The sequence below is a fragment of the Panthera onca genome, chromosome F2 (genome assembly GCF_046562875.1).
Source record: "Panthera onca isolate mPanOnc1 chromosome F2, mPanOnc1 haplotype 2, whole genome shotgun sequence".
NCBI lineage: Eukaryota > Metazoa > Chordata > Mammalia > Carnivora > Felidae > Panthera > Panthera onca.
This window is the reverse complement of record NC_138356.1, coordinates 44435584-44449903: the sequence shown is the minus strand read 5'-3', so window position 1 is coordinate 44449903 and position 14320 is coordinate 44435584. Positions and strand designations below refer to the sequence as shown.

Sequence of the window (14320 nt, the reverse complement as noted above, 5' to 3'; positions counted from 1 at the left end):
GGCCCCAGAAACTGCCTTCAAGGACTCTGGGAGAAAGATCAATATAAAACCTGACGTTTGTGGGATGTTTTAAAATCTATTTTCCAGAGTGCATTCTTCTCTATGGTCTCATTTGATTTTCAGAACAAGCTCTTAAGGGGAAAGACTAGTGTCATATCCATTTGGACACACAAGAAAATGGAGGCACTGAAAGTTTGAAAATCCCTTTTAATACAGAAAAAAAACCTATATGGAGACAATACCAACACCCACAGCATTAGGTGGTAGCTAGAACTCAAGGAACTGACGCTGGTGAAGAGCGTAGCCTTGGGTCCTGTGTGTGGGAACCCCCTTATCTGCCCACACCGCCCCCCACTTGTCTCCTGCAGGGCCCAGGCTGGGGAGAAGGCCGCTGTTCCTGCACACAGGCACCTGCCCTATGAGGCAAGGGGCTGAAATCTTGAACCCCAGGGGCTGTGTCCACCCCGAGAAGCAGCTAGAAGGGGTGCCTCTTGTAATTTTCACAAAGGTGCCGATGGTCTAGCATACAGCCCTGGGTCGGAGCCGCGGACGACAGACCCGCAGGTCCCAGGACAGAAGACAAGGGCCAGGACCCAGGCTGGCCCCTCTCCAGGAGCCACCCGCACCCCACCCTTGATGTCTGAACTCACTGCAGGGAGAATGTGACCCAGTGACCTCCGCCTGCTGAGGAGAACTGCAACCAGGCTCAGACCCTGCCATGGAGGAAGATATTAAGGAAAGCCTTCTTGGGAGGGAGAGAGGAGACAGCAGACTGGCTTCCTGAGAACTCTTCCTCGGGAGATTTTTGGAAGCAGGAGGTCCTCTGGGGTTGGGATCTTTGCTGTGGGTCTTAGTCATGGTGTCAACATCCCATCAAGCATCACAGTCAATTTAAAGGGAAGCCTGGAAGTTCCATGGGGAATTATGTGCTAAACTGGATTAGCTCCCGTCAAAACAAATGTGTAGTTTCCACAACGCCTGGGCATTCACAAAAACACCACAAAGGTTCGAAATATTGTGGGAGGTGCCAAAGGAGCTGTGGCTGTGAGCTGAAAGCCAGTCCTGGCAGCCCGAGTGACCGAGTGCTCCTCAGGAGAACTCCTCAGGTCCCTTAGGGGCTGAGGACCACAGTCTTTCAGCTTGTCCCTGAGAAGGCCAGTCCGGTGGTTCTCAAACTTGAGGTGCCTCCCAATCGCCTCAAGGATTGTTCAAAACTAAGATTGGTGGGCCACACCCCCAGAATTTCTGATTCTGTAGATCTACAGTGACACCTGAAAATCTGCATTTCTAGATAGTTCCCAGGCAAAATTGATGCTGCTGGCCCAGGGACCACACTTTGAGAACCCCTAGTTTAGGTACTAGAGGGATCTCTGGAGAAACGAAGTTCTGGCAAGTCTGGACCTCACCATCTCACTGTGAATTCCCCCAAGTGGGAGACAGTTGCATTCATCTGCCTAACCATGCAGGTGGGAACCGAGTAAGTCTTTGGTCAACATTTGCAGAGTTAAATGGAATTCTGGGTGGTGGAGCAAGGCTTCAGGTGAAAGGGATTGAGCCACAGCAGTCAGTTCAAGGAGGTGGATGAAAACCACAAAGTCGGGAAGGTCTAGAGCAAGTGTAGATTCTGCTAATAGAGACATAGATTCTGGACCCAAATCTTGCCATTTTGTAAGGAAGCATAGCCACTTTGGAACTTTGGTTCGTAGACTCATAGACCAATAAACTCTTAGAGCTGGAGGGATCGAAATAAAGTCCAAGTCACTCACTTTACAGAAGGGGAAACTGAGGCTTAGAAATGTGATTCCACCTCTGTGAGGCCTTATGGCTCGTTAGGGTCAGACCTGGAACTATACTAATGGCTCTTCCTCTACCTCATGGTGGACACCTTGGAAATTCTCAATACAGCTGGCATTACAATATGGGCTTTGTAGATGCTGGGGACATTCTGAAATATTTGCTGTGAAGAACCCCACAGCTTTTCCATGTGGGGACTGCTAAGAGGTGTTTCTAGACTCTCCTCTGTGTGTTCCCTTCACATACAGGTTCTGATAAATGGCATCCCTGTGTCCCTAGCCTGCGAGAAGAGCGTGCAATCTTCCTTCTGGCCCCTCATGACAGACTTTCAACAGCACTGGATGAGGGTCTTTGGGCACATCATAAAATGTCATCCCTTGAGCCACAAAGTGACAGTCTGGACCTTGTCACCAGCACTTCAGTACAGTCAGCTTGTCTTCAAAGCCCCCAAAGTTGGGGAAACAAGTGCCTCTTACCCTTGAACCTGAGCCAGGACAATTTTAAGCAACATTTCTACCCCAGCGGGATTACAGTTGCAACCTTGGAAGGATTTCCTCTCCTCGGGGTTGCAGACCCCTGACTAATCAGCCTCCTTGCTCTGGCTAAATTCAATCACGGCCATGTAATTGTACAGTAAATATTTGGTGCCATCTGCCTGGGAAGATCAAAGCATGTTTGAGGAAGGAAAATATGTATCTATAATAAGGGTAAAATAATTTCATCCGGAGACTGAAAAGGAGCTCTGAAATGCTTAGTGATACAACAGACAGTCCTATGACCTGAGTGTAAGTCCAGCCTCTGCCACCTTCTGTCCATGTGGTCTCGTGCCTCTCCTTACCCTCTCTGACCCTCACTCTCTTCTTCTGTGAAATGGTGACAATAATACCTGCCAGGGATGTTGTGAAACTCAGAAGAATATAGTAACAATTTATAGCTACTGTTTATTGAGCACTTAATGAGTACTGGGCCTTGTTCTGAATACTTTCCAGTTGTTGGCTTCTTTGTTCTTCATGAACACCTTAGGGAGTAGGTGCTGTTACTATCCCATTTTACAGGTGATGACAATGAGCCTAGAACGGCCAGATAACTAGCTCAGGGCCTCGTATTTAGGAAGGAGGGGAGCCAGGATCTGAACCCATTTTGTCTGCCTCTGTACCCCATGCTCTTAACCGCCAAGCAATACTCAGGAAGGATTTTATTCTTTTAGACCTGTCACCCTCAGCATACTCAAGATACACCAGGACTGCACTGGCCCTTCCTTCCCTGGAATCACAGCCTGGAAGCTATGGCTCAAACTTGCCTGCGTCCTGCCAAGGGCTTCTCTCTGCTCCATGCCTATTTGTCTTTTTAAAAATTGAATAAAATGATAAAACAGATGCTTGCCTCCCTGAATAGCAGTAGCCCAGTAAATCCGGCTGCTGGTCATTTCCATTCTCATTCATCTGACAAGTGCTTGTTGAGAGATCAGTAGGAGCAAGGCCGGGGAAACTGCAGGATGGATGTGGGTGATGGAGGGCCGAGGGAAACTGCATCCCATAAGCGTTTGGTTTATGTGAATTGTGGTATATGGGCTGGTCAAAGAAAGACAGCTGGAGAGACAGACAGACCAAGAGAAAAGACTACCATGTGGGGTGCCTGGGTGTCTCAGTCAGTTGAGTGTCCGACTTCGGCTCAGGTCATGATATCATGGTTAGTGAGTTCAAGCCCCGCATCGGGCTCCACACTGACGATGCGGAGCCTGCTTGGGATTCTCTCTCTCTCAAATATTAATTAAAAAAAAAAAAAAAAAAGACTACCATGTAACACAGCACCACAACCCTACCCAGTGTCATGCTCAATGAGTACATGTCCACAGATGCCTGAGACATGGCCCCTGAGGCCACCTTGTGTGGCTCTGTCACCTTGTGCCTCCTCCAGACTGTGACTAGTTCTTGGGACTTACAGGTGATTTCATGGATATTTCAGAGGCAGTTTAGACTATTTTTTATCCTATGCCCCCAAAGTGACTTAACCTGCAACTCCCCTGTACTTAGGGCACTTGATTGGGGCACGTGCTCCTTGGCTAGGGCTGCAAAGACCACGGTCAAGTCCCTCCGTCTCCACTTCCCTTATTAGTCAGTCGCCAGCTGTTGTATAACCCCTGCCAGACATCTGACAGTAAATGTTGATGAGCTACGGCCTTCTGTGAATCCATTATGCTCTACTCGCAACCTCCTAAAGAATCCCTGGGGAACATCCTGAAAACTTGATTATATTCTATTAGGGAAACACCCTGGGCTTCTTGATGGCATCTAAAAACATACTTTGGACTCATTAGCAAATCATTCCCCACTTGGTAAGATTTTCCAAACATTTTTCCAAATGCTGGGGCACTCACGGGTCTCTCAACACCACCACACATGATGCCGGGAGCAACTGCGAATAAGCCAAACTACGGAGTCAGGACCAGAAGGGACTTCTGAGTGCTGGAATGATGAGTCAAAACTAACAAGATGAAATCTAATTGGCATAAATGGTAAGCCCTGCACATAGGGCTCAAAAACCCAAGGGTATAAACCATAGGGAAAGAACATCTGCCTGTCAGCCAGTCACGTGATAAAATCTCAAGCCAGGATGGCAAATCCCAAGCTTTGCACGCCATCCCCCCGGCTTCCCGACCTGGCACCTGTGAGACCCCTAATCAATCGCAGGCTCAGAATCAAAGCTCTGCCACAGCACAGCTCCCGGCTTGGCACCCTGAGTTCCCTCCACCTGGTGTCTGGAGGGGGCTTGGGGAATGAAACCGATTTGCCAACCAGACCCTTTGCAACTGGGCCCTTAGATCCCACCCAACCATAATGCCCCAACCTTCTTTTTTTTTTTTTTTTAAATGTTTATTTATTTCTGAGAGAGAGAGGGAGACAGAATGCAAGTGGGGGAGGGGCAGAGAGACAGGAAGACACAGAATCCAAAGCAGGCTCCAGGCTCTGAGCTGTCAGCACAGAGTCCAACGCAGGGCTTGAACTCACGAACTGCAAGATCATGACCTGAGCTGAAGTCGGACGCCTAACCAACTGAGCCACCCAGGCGCCACCCCCCACTCCCCACCACCCCAACCTTCTCATCAATGGCTTTCCTGGCCTGAGAGAATAGAGAGACTCTCCCACAAATGGAACTTACTCTTCTCTTTACAGCAGAACTTTCCTATAAACGAATATTTTGGTGAGTTTCATTGATCAGAATCACAATAGCTAAACCTGGCAGCTGTAAATTCTCAGGATACTCTTTCATCAAAGCAATTTCTTCCAAAGCCACCACCTAAGGGTCACTGACAGCATGATCAATCATGTTCATGGGAGAGGTGCCTGGATGGTTCAGTCGGTTGAGCGTCTGATTCTTGATTTCAGTTCAGGTCATAATCTCACAGTCTGTGGGGTTCAAGCCCCACATCAGGCTCCACACTGACAGCACGGAGCCTGCTTGGGATTCTTTCTCTCCTTCTCTCTCTCTCTGTCCCTCCCCTGCTCTCTCTCTCTCAAAATAAACAAATAAACTTTAAAAAATAATCATGTTCATGGGAGAACGAACTAATAAAGGCTTTGGCCCAGCCCTCCCTACCCTATACCTTATCCCCTGACAATATTAGTCTGTAGTTTCCTACATCCTCTCTAGGCTGCCTCCTCAGCTTAGGACTCAACCCTGTGGGCACCTATTTCTGAAAACCTTTCTTTGATGCCCCCACCCCACCAGCCTAAATTAGGCCTTCCTCTGAGTCCTCGGGTACCTCCCCCAATTACCTCTGCTTGGACGTGTTCCCACCAGCATCTCACGCATGGAGCTACCCAGCCACATGCGGTATCTTCTACGAATCCCTGGTATCCACATAGTTCCAGGTATGATGCTCCATCATCTGTTTGATGTACATGTATGACTGGGAGGGGTGGAAGGACAGGGAAGAGAGAAGGTGCAGATACTCCTCCAGGAACTGGGAGCACTGGTCAGTGGAGATATAAGAAAGAACCCCCACAGCAGTAACCTCAATGTCTTGATGACATCAGAAACACCTGGGGTGTGGGGGCCTCTGGGTGGCTCAGTCAGTTAAGCATCTGACTCTAGACTTCGGCTCAGGTCATGATCTCATGGTTCAGGGGTTCTAGCCCTGCTTCAGGCTCTGCATTGACAAGGTGGAGCCTACTTGCTCTTCTCTCTCTCTCTCTCTCTCTCTCTCTCTCTCTCTCTCTCTCTCCCCTCAAAATAAATAAATAAACTTAAAAAAGAATAAACACCTGGGGTGTGTATTTAAAATGCCGAGCTCCAGGCAGCACCCTAGACCTAGTCAGTGAATTCACCCTAGGCAGTGAATCTGACTCTCTGGGGCTAGTACCTGGGAATCTGCACTTGTAATTCTTTCTGTTGATTCTTGAGACAAATCTGAGAGCTCCATCCCAAGGGGTATGTGAGCCAGAAAGATCATGTACCACTGAGCCAAGAGTCCAGAGGAGAAGACAGTATCAAGGGAGCCCTTTCCAAGACCAAGAGAGACCTTGTAAGTATGGCAACCATACATCCTGGATTTTCCCATGTTCTCTTCTGATGTTGGATCATGTATGTGTCAGCTATGTCCTGGCTTTCAACTAGATTCAGAAAATGAATAAGGCAGGCACCATTATTGCCCCCAGTGCTGACCCTTAGAGTCTGAATAACAAGTCCACTGGCACGGGGCAAAAGAGTGGTGGTGGGATAAGGATTTCAAACCCACGCCAGTCTGGTGCTAGGACCTGCACTGTTAGCCCCTACTTCCCAGTACGTGATGTGATGTAAAGAGTCTCCTATGAGCAGGAAAATGTCCCAGAGAAGAGCCTTACCTAACTGCAACTCCTGGTTGCCAATTAACACATTTTTCCCTCGATGAAATCTGGGGAGGACTGGAAGCAGAGACTGGATGAGCCCCGGGAGTTAAAGCTCAACTCAAGACACACTCCCCCAGGGCACATGTCTTCTTCACTCTCTACCCTGGGCCAGTGCCTTGCGGTGGGGGCACCACTGTGCCTTAGCCCCAGGGATTCACCTGCTGCACGCATCCACGTCCAAAAGTGCCTTGTGCCTCACCAGGCAGTGCCGACACTAAGCACCATTCGTGACAATGTGCCATGATGTCATCCCACAAATACCAGACTTACTGGCCTGCAAACGCACAAAACAGCAGGACAGACCTCTGGAGTCACCACTGGGCTTTATTCATCTGTATTTCACCACCCCCTGGCTCAGGGCTGGTAGACAGAGGGGAGAGAACTGAAGGCACTATGGGCAAAATACAGTGCTGGAGTTGTTGGTGTTGACGGGTAGAAGACGCAGTCCCTGGCCTCTGGGGGCTTACAGTCCAGGGGTTCGGTGAGACAAGCATACAGAAGCCTGTGGAATGATGCAGGGTAAGGTGAATCATTATCTGGTCATCCTAATTATGGCATAGGCTCAGCCAGAACAGCCCGACCCTTGACCATAAAGAAGAGTCGCTAGAGACTGTAATTCTGAACAAGGAGCCACAAACAGCAAAAATACAGAGCAAATACGTGCTCTACCTCTTGGCCAACTACTGAAGAGAAGAGTAACAAGTACAGCCAGATGGAGTTGATTTCCACGGACTCCCCCTTGGTTCCCATTCGTCCTGCTTTGAATGCCTGCTTGGGGAAGAAAGAAGATGGAAGAGGGCTGAGGGAAGGGATGTTGTGGCTGGCCAGGCCCCCATCCTGCCAGAGCCCCTCCAGTTTTTTTCTCTGCTCTGTGTGTTCTTCTTCTCCTTTTTTTAAATGTGTATTTATTTTTGAGAGAGAGAGAGAGAGAGCAGGAGAGGGGCAGAGAGAGAGGGAGACACAGAATCCGAAGCAGGCTCCAGGCTCTGAGCTGTCGGCACAGAGCCCAACGTGGGGCTCGAACCCACGAACCACGAGATCATGACCTGAGCCGAAGTCAGACGCTTAACCGACTGAGCCACCCAGGCGCCCCTTGTGTTCTTTATCACAGACCTGCTTGTTCCAATGAGCTGGGTAAAAAGTCGAGCCACCACATACCAAGTGCTTCTCTCAAGAACACAGGAGATACGGTCAGAACGTCAATCCTTATTCTATTAAGGTCTTTCCAACACCCACAAGCTGAACCAAAGGTCCGCTTTGCTCCGCTTCTACCTTCCCCGGCTATTACCAGGGAGAACGTCTGCAGAGCAGACAGAGACAAGTGCACTGGGAGGGATGGGTGATGGGTGCTATCTGGCTGTAGAGACGCACACTGGGAAGCTTTTGTGCAAAATATACTCTCCAATGTCACAACGAGATTTTGCTGCTGTTGTTCTTTTTTAAAGAAGGTTCTGGTGAATGAACTTGCATCTTTGGGTAGCAGTGAGGGATTCTGGACCGACACCAGCTCAAATTTCAGTCGTCCCTGCTGATTGTCATAAATTCCTTTAGGAACACAGCTCTCTCAGGCCCTCAGGGAGTGTGTACCAACGAGCCAGCAAAATGGAAAAGAAAAAAAAAAAGGAAAAGAAAGAAAGAAAAAACATGCCACATCACACCAGTCTTCTCTAGTAGCTGTTACATGAGCTGAAAGAAAAGACATCATATGAGGTTCAACAACTGTGGTTTCCAGAACCCTGGACAATTTTCTTTGCAAAGGAGCCAAAGAGAAAGCTGCCCCGGTTTAGCCCTGGAGAAAACAGTTTCCAATGAACTGAATGAATTTCCTTGCAAGGTAAAGCAGTTTGTTAAAGTTTCACTAAAAAAAAAAAAAAAAAAAAAAAATGCCCCTCACATCTTCTCTCAGAGTTTGTCTTACAAACAGGCTTTCTCCCAATCGATAAAGAAAAATATAAAGAAGTCCTAAAATAATCGATGGTTTTAAAACTCACCGAGGTGACTGAATAGGTGCAGAGTGAGTTTGGAATTCTTTATCAAAATCCCTCTCGTTGTCTTTCTTCCTTTCCCAAATTGAGAAATGACTCATATCTTAAAATCGTAACCTACACACACACACATACACACCCTCAAAACCCGCCCGTCCCCCCACGAGATAGCACAGAAAGTACTGGGAAACAGTTAGGTGATTTCTTCTCTCTGCAAAGTGAGAAACAGCGTAGGTGGCTTTAAAAAAGCAGTGGGCATTTAACCCACAGGAGCGTTTTAACTTAATAAATTGAGCAATTGCCTCATCTGCTTTCTGGGAGTTTGGCAAATGGAACTCGGGAGCAGAGCAGAGAGGCCCGGGAATAGCCATGCAGGGTTAGGCCGAACAGATAACAGCCGGGAGGAAGGGGATAGAGGCCCTGACTCTGACTCTGACTCTGACGGAGTCTTGCACCCCTTTCCCTGCAAGGGGAGGGCGCAGGCACACACAGAGGGAAGGGAGAGCGGTTTCCACAGCCCTTTGCCGGTAAAGGCAAAATGGGTCTTTGGAGACACTTCTCTCATCATTCTGGTTTGGCTGAGTTATGCAAACATTATAGAACCCCCCTCTTTGTGCTAGGCGTTGGGGATACAGTATGAGAACCAATCTCAGCCTGGGAGGAGCTGACAACCTTTTAAAGAAAGACAGATTCATAAGATTTATGAAAAACACAAGCAACTGGAGCCTGGAGGAGAGCACTGATCCCAAGATGGCGGAAAGGGAGATGCTGGAGAAGCTGATGGGTACTACATTATTTTGTAATATTATTCTATTAGTAGAGGACGAGCAGGTGTTGGTCAGGCAGAGTTGGGGTGGGCACTTTAGGCAAAGGGTCAGTGTGAGCAAAGGCCTGGAGGTCGGAACAGGGTAGGGGGCTCACGTGCATGGGTAACCACAGGGGGTGTGGTATGGCTGGGTCTTGAAGGGCACCATGGGGGATGACAGGGCCAGGTAGGGAGGGCTGCGTGCACCTCCTATTAAGAAGTTTGGACTTTACGGGGTGCCTGGCTGGCTCAGTCAGCACAGCATATGACTCTTGATCTCAGGGTCATGAGTTTAAGTCCCACATCGGGCATCGAGTTGCTTAAAAAAAAAAGAAGAAGAAGTTTGGACTTCACTAAAGAGCCAATGGGGAACCACTGTGTGCCATCCTCCTTTAGGGGACATTCTAGGGGCTCCTGACTCAGCCCAGACATCACTCTTCTCCATCCCTGGCCCAACCCAGAACCAGTCTCTCCAAGCCCACCCTCCCACCCCTTGCTTTCCCTTCAAGACCCCAGCCTGGTGTCAGATGTAAATTAATATCTTCTATGTATAAACTAATGGAGAAGGCACCAGAGAGAATTTTAAGACAGTTCTCTCATCTTTAGGAGTTGAGTTTCTGCCCCGTTGGTATCTAACCCTGGAGCGAGTCTGCCTGAAGGACTTTCAGGGGTGGAGCAGACAGCTTAGGTCAGCAACGGGACCCTCCCAATGCCTCTCTCTTCCGTGTCCCACTCCTGTACCTCTGTTGCTTGCCCCAGTTAGTTCAGATGTCACCTGAAATCACCACTGATGGAACGTCAGTTGGCACTCAGCACGAAGTGCTACCTCTTTCAGGAGTCTTCCAATAGTGCAGAAGCGAGAACAACAAGAACCATACTTCCCAGACCCCGGGGCAGCTAGGGCTCTGGGTAACAGGTACCACCAATTAGATATCCTCACAAAGGAGGAAGCAAGGTGGAGTCTGTTTCTGCTGGCAAGAAAGGTTGTAGAAAGACAGGCTTGGTGTTCTAGTATCTGCTCACCAGCTTCTTGGATGCAGTTATGGTGACAGGAGCATTCTGATCCCAGCAATGAATTCTTGTGTGACAGACCCAATTCCCACTTCTCCAGTCTTTCCAACAATTATGTAAGTACCTCATTCCCAGTATGAAATCCCTTTATTTTTTTTAAGTTTATTTATTTATTTTGAGAGAGACAGAGACAGCGTGAGTAGGGGAGGGGCAGACACACACACACACACACACACACACACACACACAGAGAGAGAGAGAGAGAGAGAGAGAGAGAGAGAGAGAGAATCCCAAGCAGGCTTCGCACCATCAACGCACAGCCCGATGTGGGGCTCGAACTCATGAAACCGTGACATCATGACCTGAGGCAAAACCTAGAGTCAGATGCTTAACCGACTGAGCCACCCAGGCGCCCCTGAAATCCCTTTCTGCTTACAATACCTAGAGAGCTTTGTTTCCCGCATTGGCCCTGGTGGTCCCCTCAACTCCTCAACGTATCTGCATTTTGCCACCACGCTCATCCGCAGTGGGTTCCTACTGAGAGCTCCAAACACACTGAAACAAACAAACAAAAATACTACTGGGCATGTTCAGTCCTCTTCACAAAGCTCACCTGAAGGCCTAGTGCCTCCAAGCTTGGTGAAAGTGGGGCCAACTCTCCTCCCCTCCCTGAAACCTCTGCACGCCTCCCCCACCCTTCTCTCCACAGTGACTTCCCCAGGCACTTAGGTCGTTCTCATTCTCCAACTCATTTGGAAACTGTCCTCTCTCCACTTTGATACGATGCTTCATTTCCTCCATCCTTACTCATCTTGGCGTAGGTCTCCACTCCCTAAAATATACCGAGACCGTGGGTTACACAAAAGGACAACTACTGAGCCTGCTATTTGCTTCCTCGTCACTCATAGCGCTTGGGTGAGTGCTCGGCTCCAGCTGCTGTACTTGACTCCATTAAGCTTAACGCCCTATGTTGGGGTTGCCATGGAAGCCAGAAATAACATTTCAAGCATCCCTCACAGCCTTGGTGACTTTGGTTTCTAGGCTGTTCTACAAATAGTCTTTCTTGCAGCTGATCATTAAAATGAGGATCAGCTAATAAGACAGCATGTTTAATGAACTAACGTGGTATTTGTTACCGACCTGATAATCACAAAGTACTTAGGACGTGCAAACTTTAAAACCGAAAGGGACCTTCAAGACAGGATTCACTGTCCCTACTTTACAAGCAGCGAATGTAGATCATGCGGTGTAATGGTAGGGCAGCCTCCTGACTCTCAGGCCCCCCATGTGCCCCACCTAACACACATTCCCCATCCTGGGCAAGTTGCTCTAACTTCAGTCTCCTCTTCTATAAGATGGGGACAATGACTTTACCTACCTCATAGGGTTGTCATGAGGATTAAGTAAGTGAATGTGTGTAAAACATGTAGAATGGTGCCTGGCACAAAGTGAGAGTCAAAAAAATCACTTATTGTGGTTATTACGATTATTATTATCCCCACCTGGTATTATATTGAAGGCTATAGGGAGGCAACATGGCATAGCACAAAAAACAGCAGACTGGGAGTCCAGTGGTCCATGTTCTGATCCCTACTCTGCCACATTAGCTACATAACCTCCTTCTTTTGGGGAGGGGGGTGGGGCATGTCACTTTGATCGCTAGGGTTGGACTAAATGATGTCTCAGTTCCTTTCCAGTTCTAGTACACCACAGTGTGAAAGAAATTAAGTTAGGTAGGGCTGTTCCTTGACCTTTATAAATGGTTATATCCGTATCTACAATGATAGCTAATGTTTACTGAGCAATGGTTATATATCAACACAATGCTAAATGGTGTACATGTATTAACTCCTCACTTTTTGCAACAACCTGTTGTCCGCATTTAACAGGTGGGAAACTGAGACACAGAGAGTTTAGAGTAAGGTCACACTGGTAGTAAGTGGTCGAGCCAGGATTCAAATCCGGGAAACTGAGTCTACAACTCATACTCTTCAGGATTAACCTACAAGAAACGACAAACTTCCACACACAGCTAGACAAGGGTGCGATCTGCATGACTTTATATTACATGAATGTTCCCTAGTTGTAACTGTAGGGCTGTATCCATAAATTCCCAGCAACTGGCACTGTTCAAGAAGGTTTTGGGAAACTTGCCACAAAATAAAATAATTCTTCATTCTTCATTACACTCCAGAGATGATCACCTCCACCAACATCCCTCACCTGGATGATGGCATTAACTTCCCAACTGGCATTTCCCTTTGCCCCTCTACAGACTGTTCTCAATCCAGCAGCCAGAGTGATCCTTTAAACACAAGGGAAATCACCTCACTCCTTTGTTTAAAACACTTCTACGGTTCCCATCTTTTTGAGAGAAAAGCCAAAGTCTAACCATGGCTCCCAAAGGCCCACATGTTACTTCTCTAAGCCACACTACACTGGCATTGCTATTCTAAACACTTCAGGCATGCTTTTACCTGCTGTTCCCTCAGTCTGAACATTCTGGATTCAGTGACTTGCCACCCCCCCACCACCTTTGGGGGCGTGTAGAAAGCGCCCCCTCTCAGTGAAGCCTTCCCTTTCATGATCTAAAATTCCCCACCCCCATCCCAGCCAGCACTCCTAACCCTCTTTCTGGCTTTATTTTCCTCCATAGCATTTATCAACTTCTCTCAAATATATTTTACTTATTTATTTTTGATTGTCTGTTTCTTCTATTAGAATACATGATCCATGAGATCAAGGATTTTTGCCTATTTTGTTCCCAGCAGTGTTCCCAACACCCCCATCACTAAGTGACTCAACAGCTATTTGTTAGATGAATGAAGGAACAGGCACATATCTGGGGTCCTGTGACACGAGAAAACAGCATCAGACCGTGACTTGAAGAAGGTTTCCTACAACTTTCTTCTCACCTCTCAAAGGTTAGTCCTGGAAAAAAAGACTCGAAGCAGCATGCCTGGATATTTATATTTCTAAACTTCTACAGAAACAAGATTAAATCTACTCTTGCATGAGAGAAACTCTAAGAATCCAATAGATAACAAGGGCAAAAATAAGCATATATTACTTCCATAACAAAAAATGTTTTAAAAAGTGTTTAAAGGTTGGAGATGCACATTTACTCTAGCTCTTAAGGCAAAACCAGTACCAGAGAATGGAAGTTATAGGATCAATCTCGGCATGCTATAGGATACGGACAATATGTATGGATTTCAGCCAGCTATGTTTCAAGATTCCTAGAAAAATTCATAAAGCATTTACTATACAAGTTTTAAATTGCATTAAACACATTTAAATTGCATTTAATACATTTCCATTTATCATACAAGCCTTAAATTTGCAAAAAAAATCAGTAATAATATTTAAGGCTTTGACATTCTTTTTTAGTTTTTTTTTAACATGCACCAACCATTTGGGTAATTTTTTTTCTTGTGCTCTCTCTCATCTGTCACCTTAATTATTCCTTCCTTCCTTCCATTTTGTGTGCTTTCAAGAAAATGGCTTACCACAATAGAGTAGACAACACTAGAGGTTGACGACTTAAAATTCATTCCTCTCCTTGACCCCTTCCTACTCCCTTGCCTAAGATTTCAAGCAGAAAAGAGGTGCCCATGAGCTCCATGAGGGCAGATCCCACCCCACCAGGAAGGATTCCTTACTGAACCAAGTCAGTCATGGTTATCTTACTCTCCAGACTAGGTCGTTGGAGTGGGCATTCAATCCAGTTTGAGCCAGTGAGGAGTAAGGGAAACTCTACTGAAATTTCCAGAAAAGGTTCTGGTCTCTGACAAAAGGCATGAACCGAGGAATGTAAAAGTCCTCTTTATTCTCTT

The 14320-nt window shown here is 47.2% G+C and overlaps 1 protein-coding gene and 1 non-coding gene across 3 annotated transcripts in view; both read right to left on the bottom strand.

The window, feature by feature from the left end:
- MATN2 (matrilin 2) overlaps positions 1-14320 on the bottom strand; it is a 135503-nt gene that overhangs the window by 90013 nt on the left and 31170 nt on the right. The window lies entirely within an intron of this gene.
- TRNAR-UCG (transfer RNA arginine (anticodon UCG)) lies at positions 7687-7771 on the bottom strand. Its single transcript has one exon. It is a non-coding gene; the product is annotated as a tRNA-Arg (tRNA).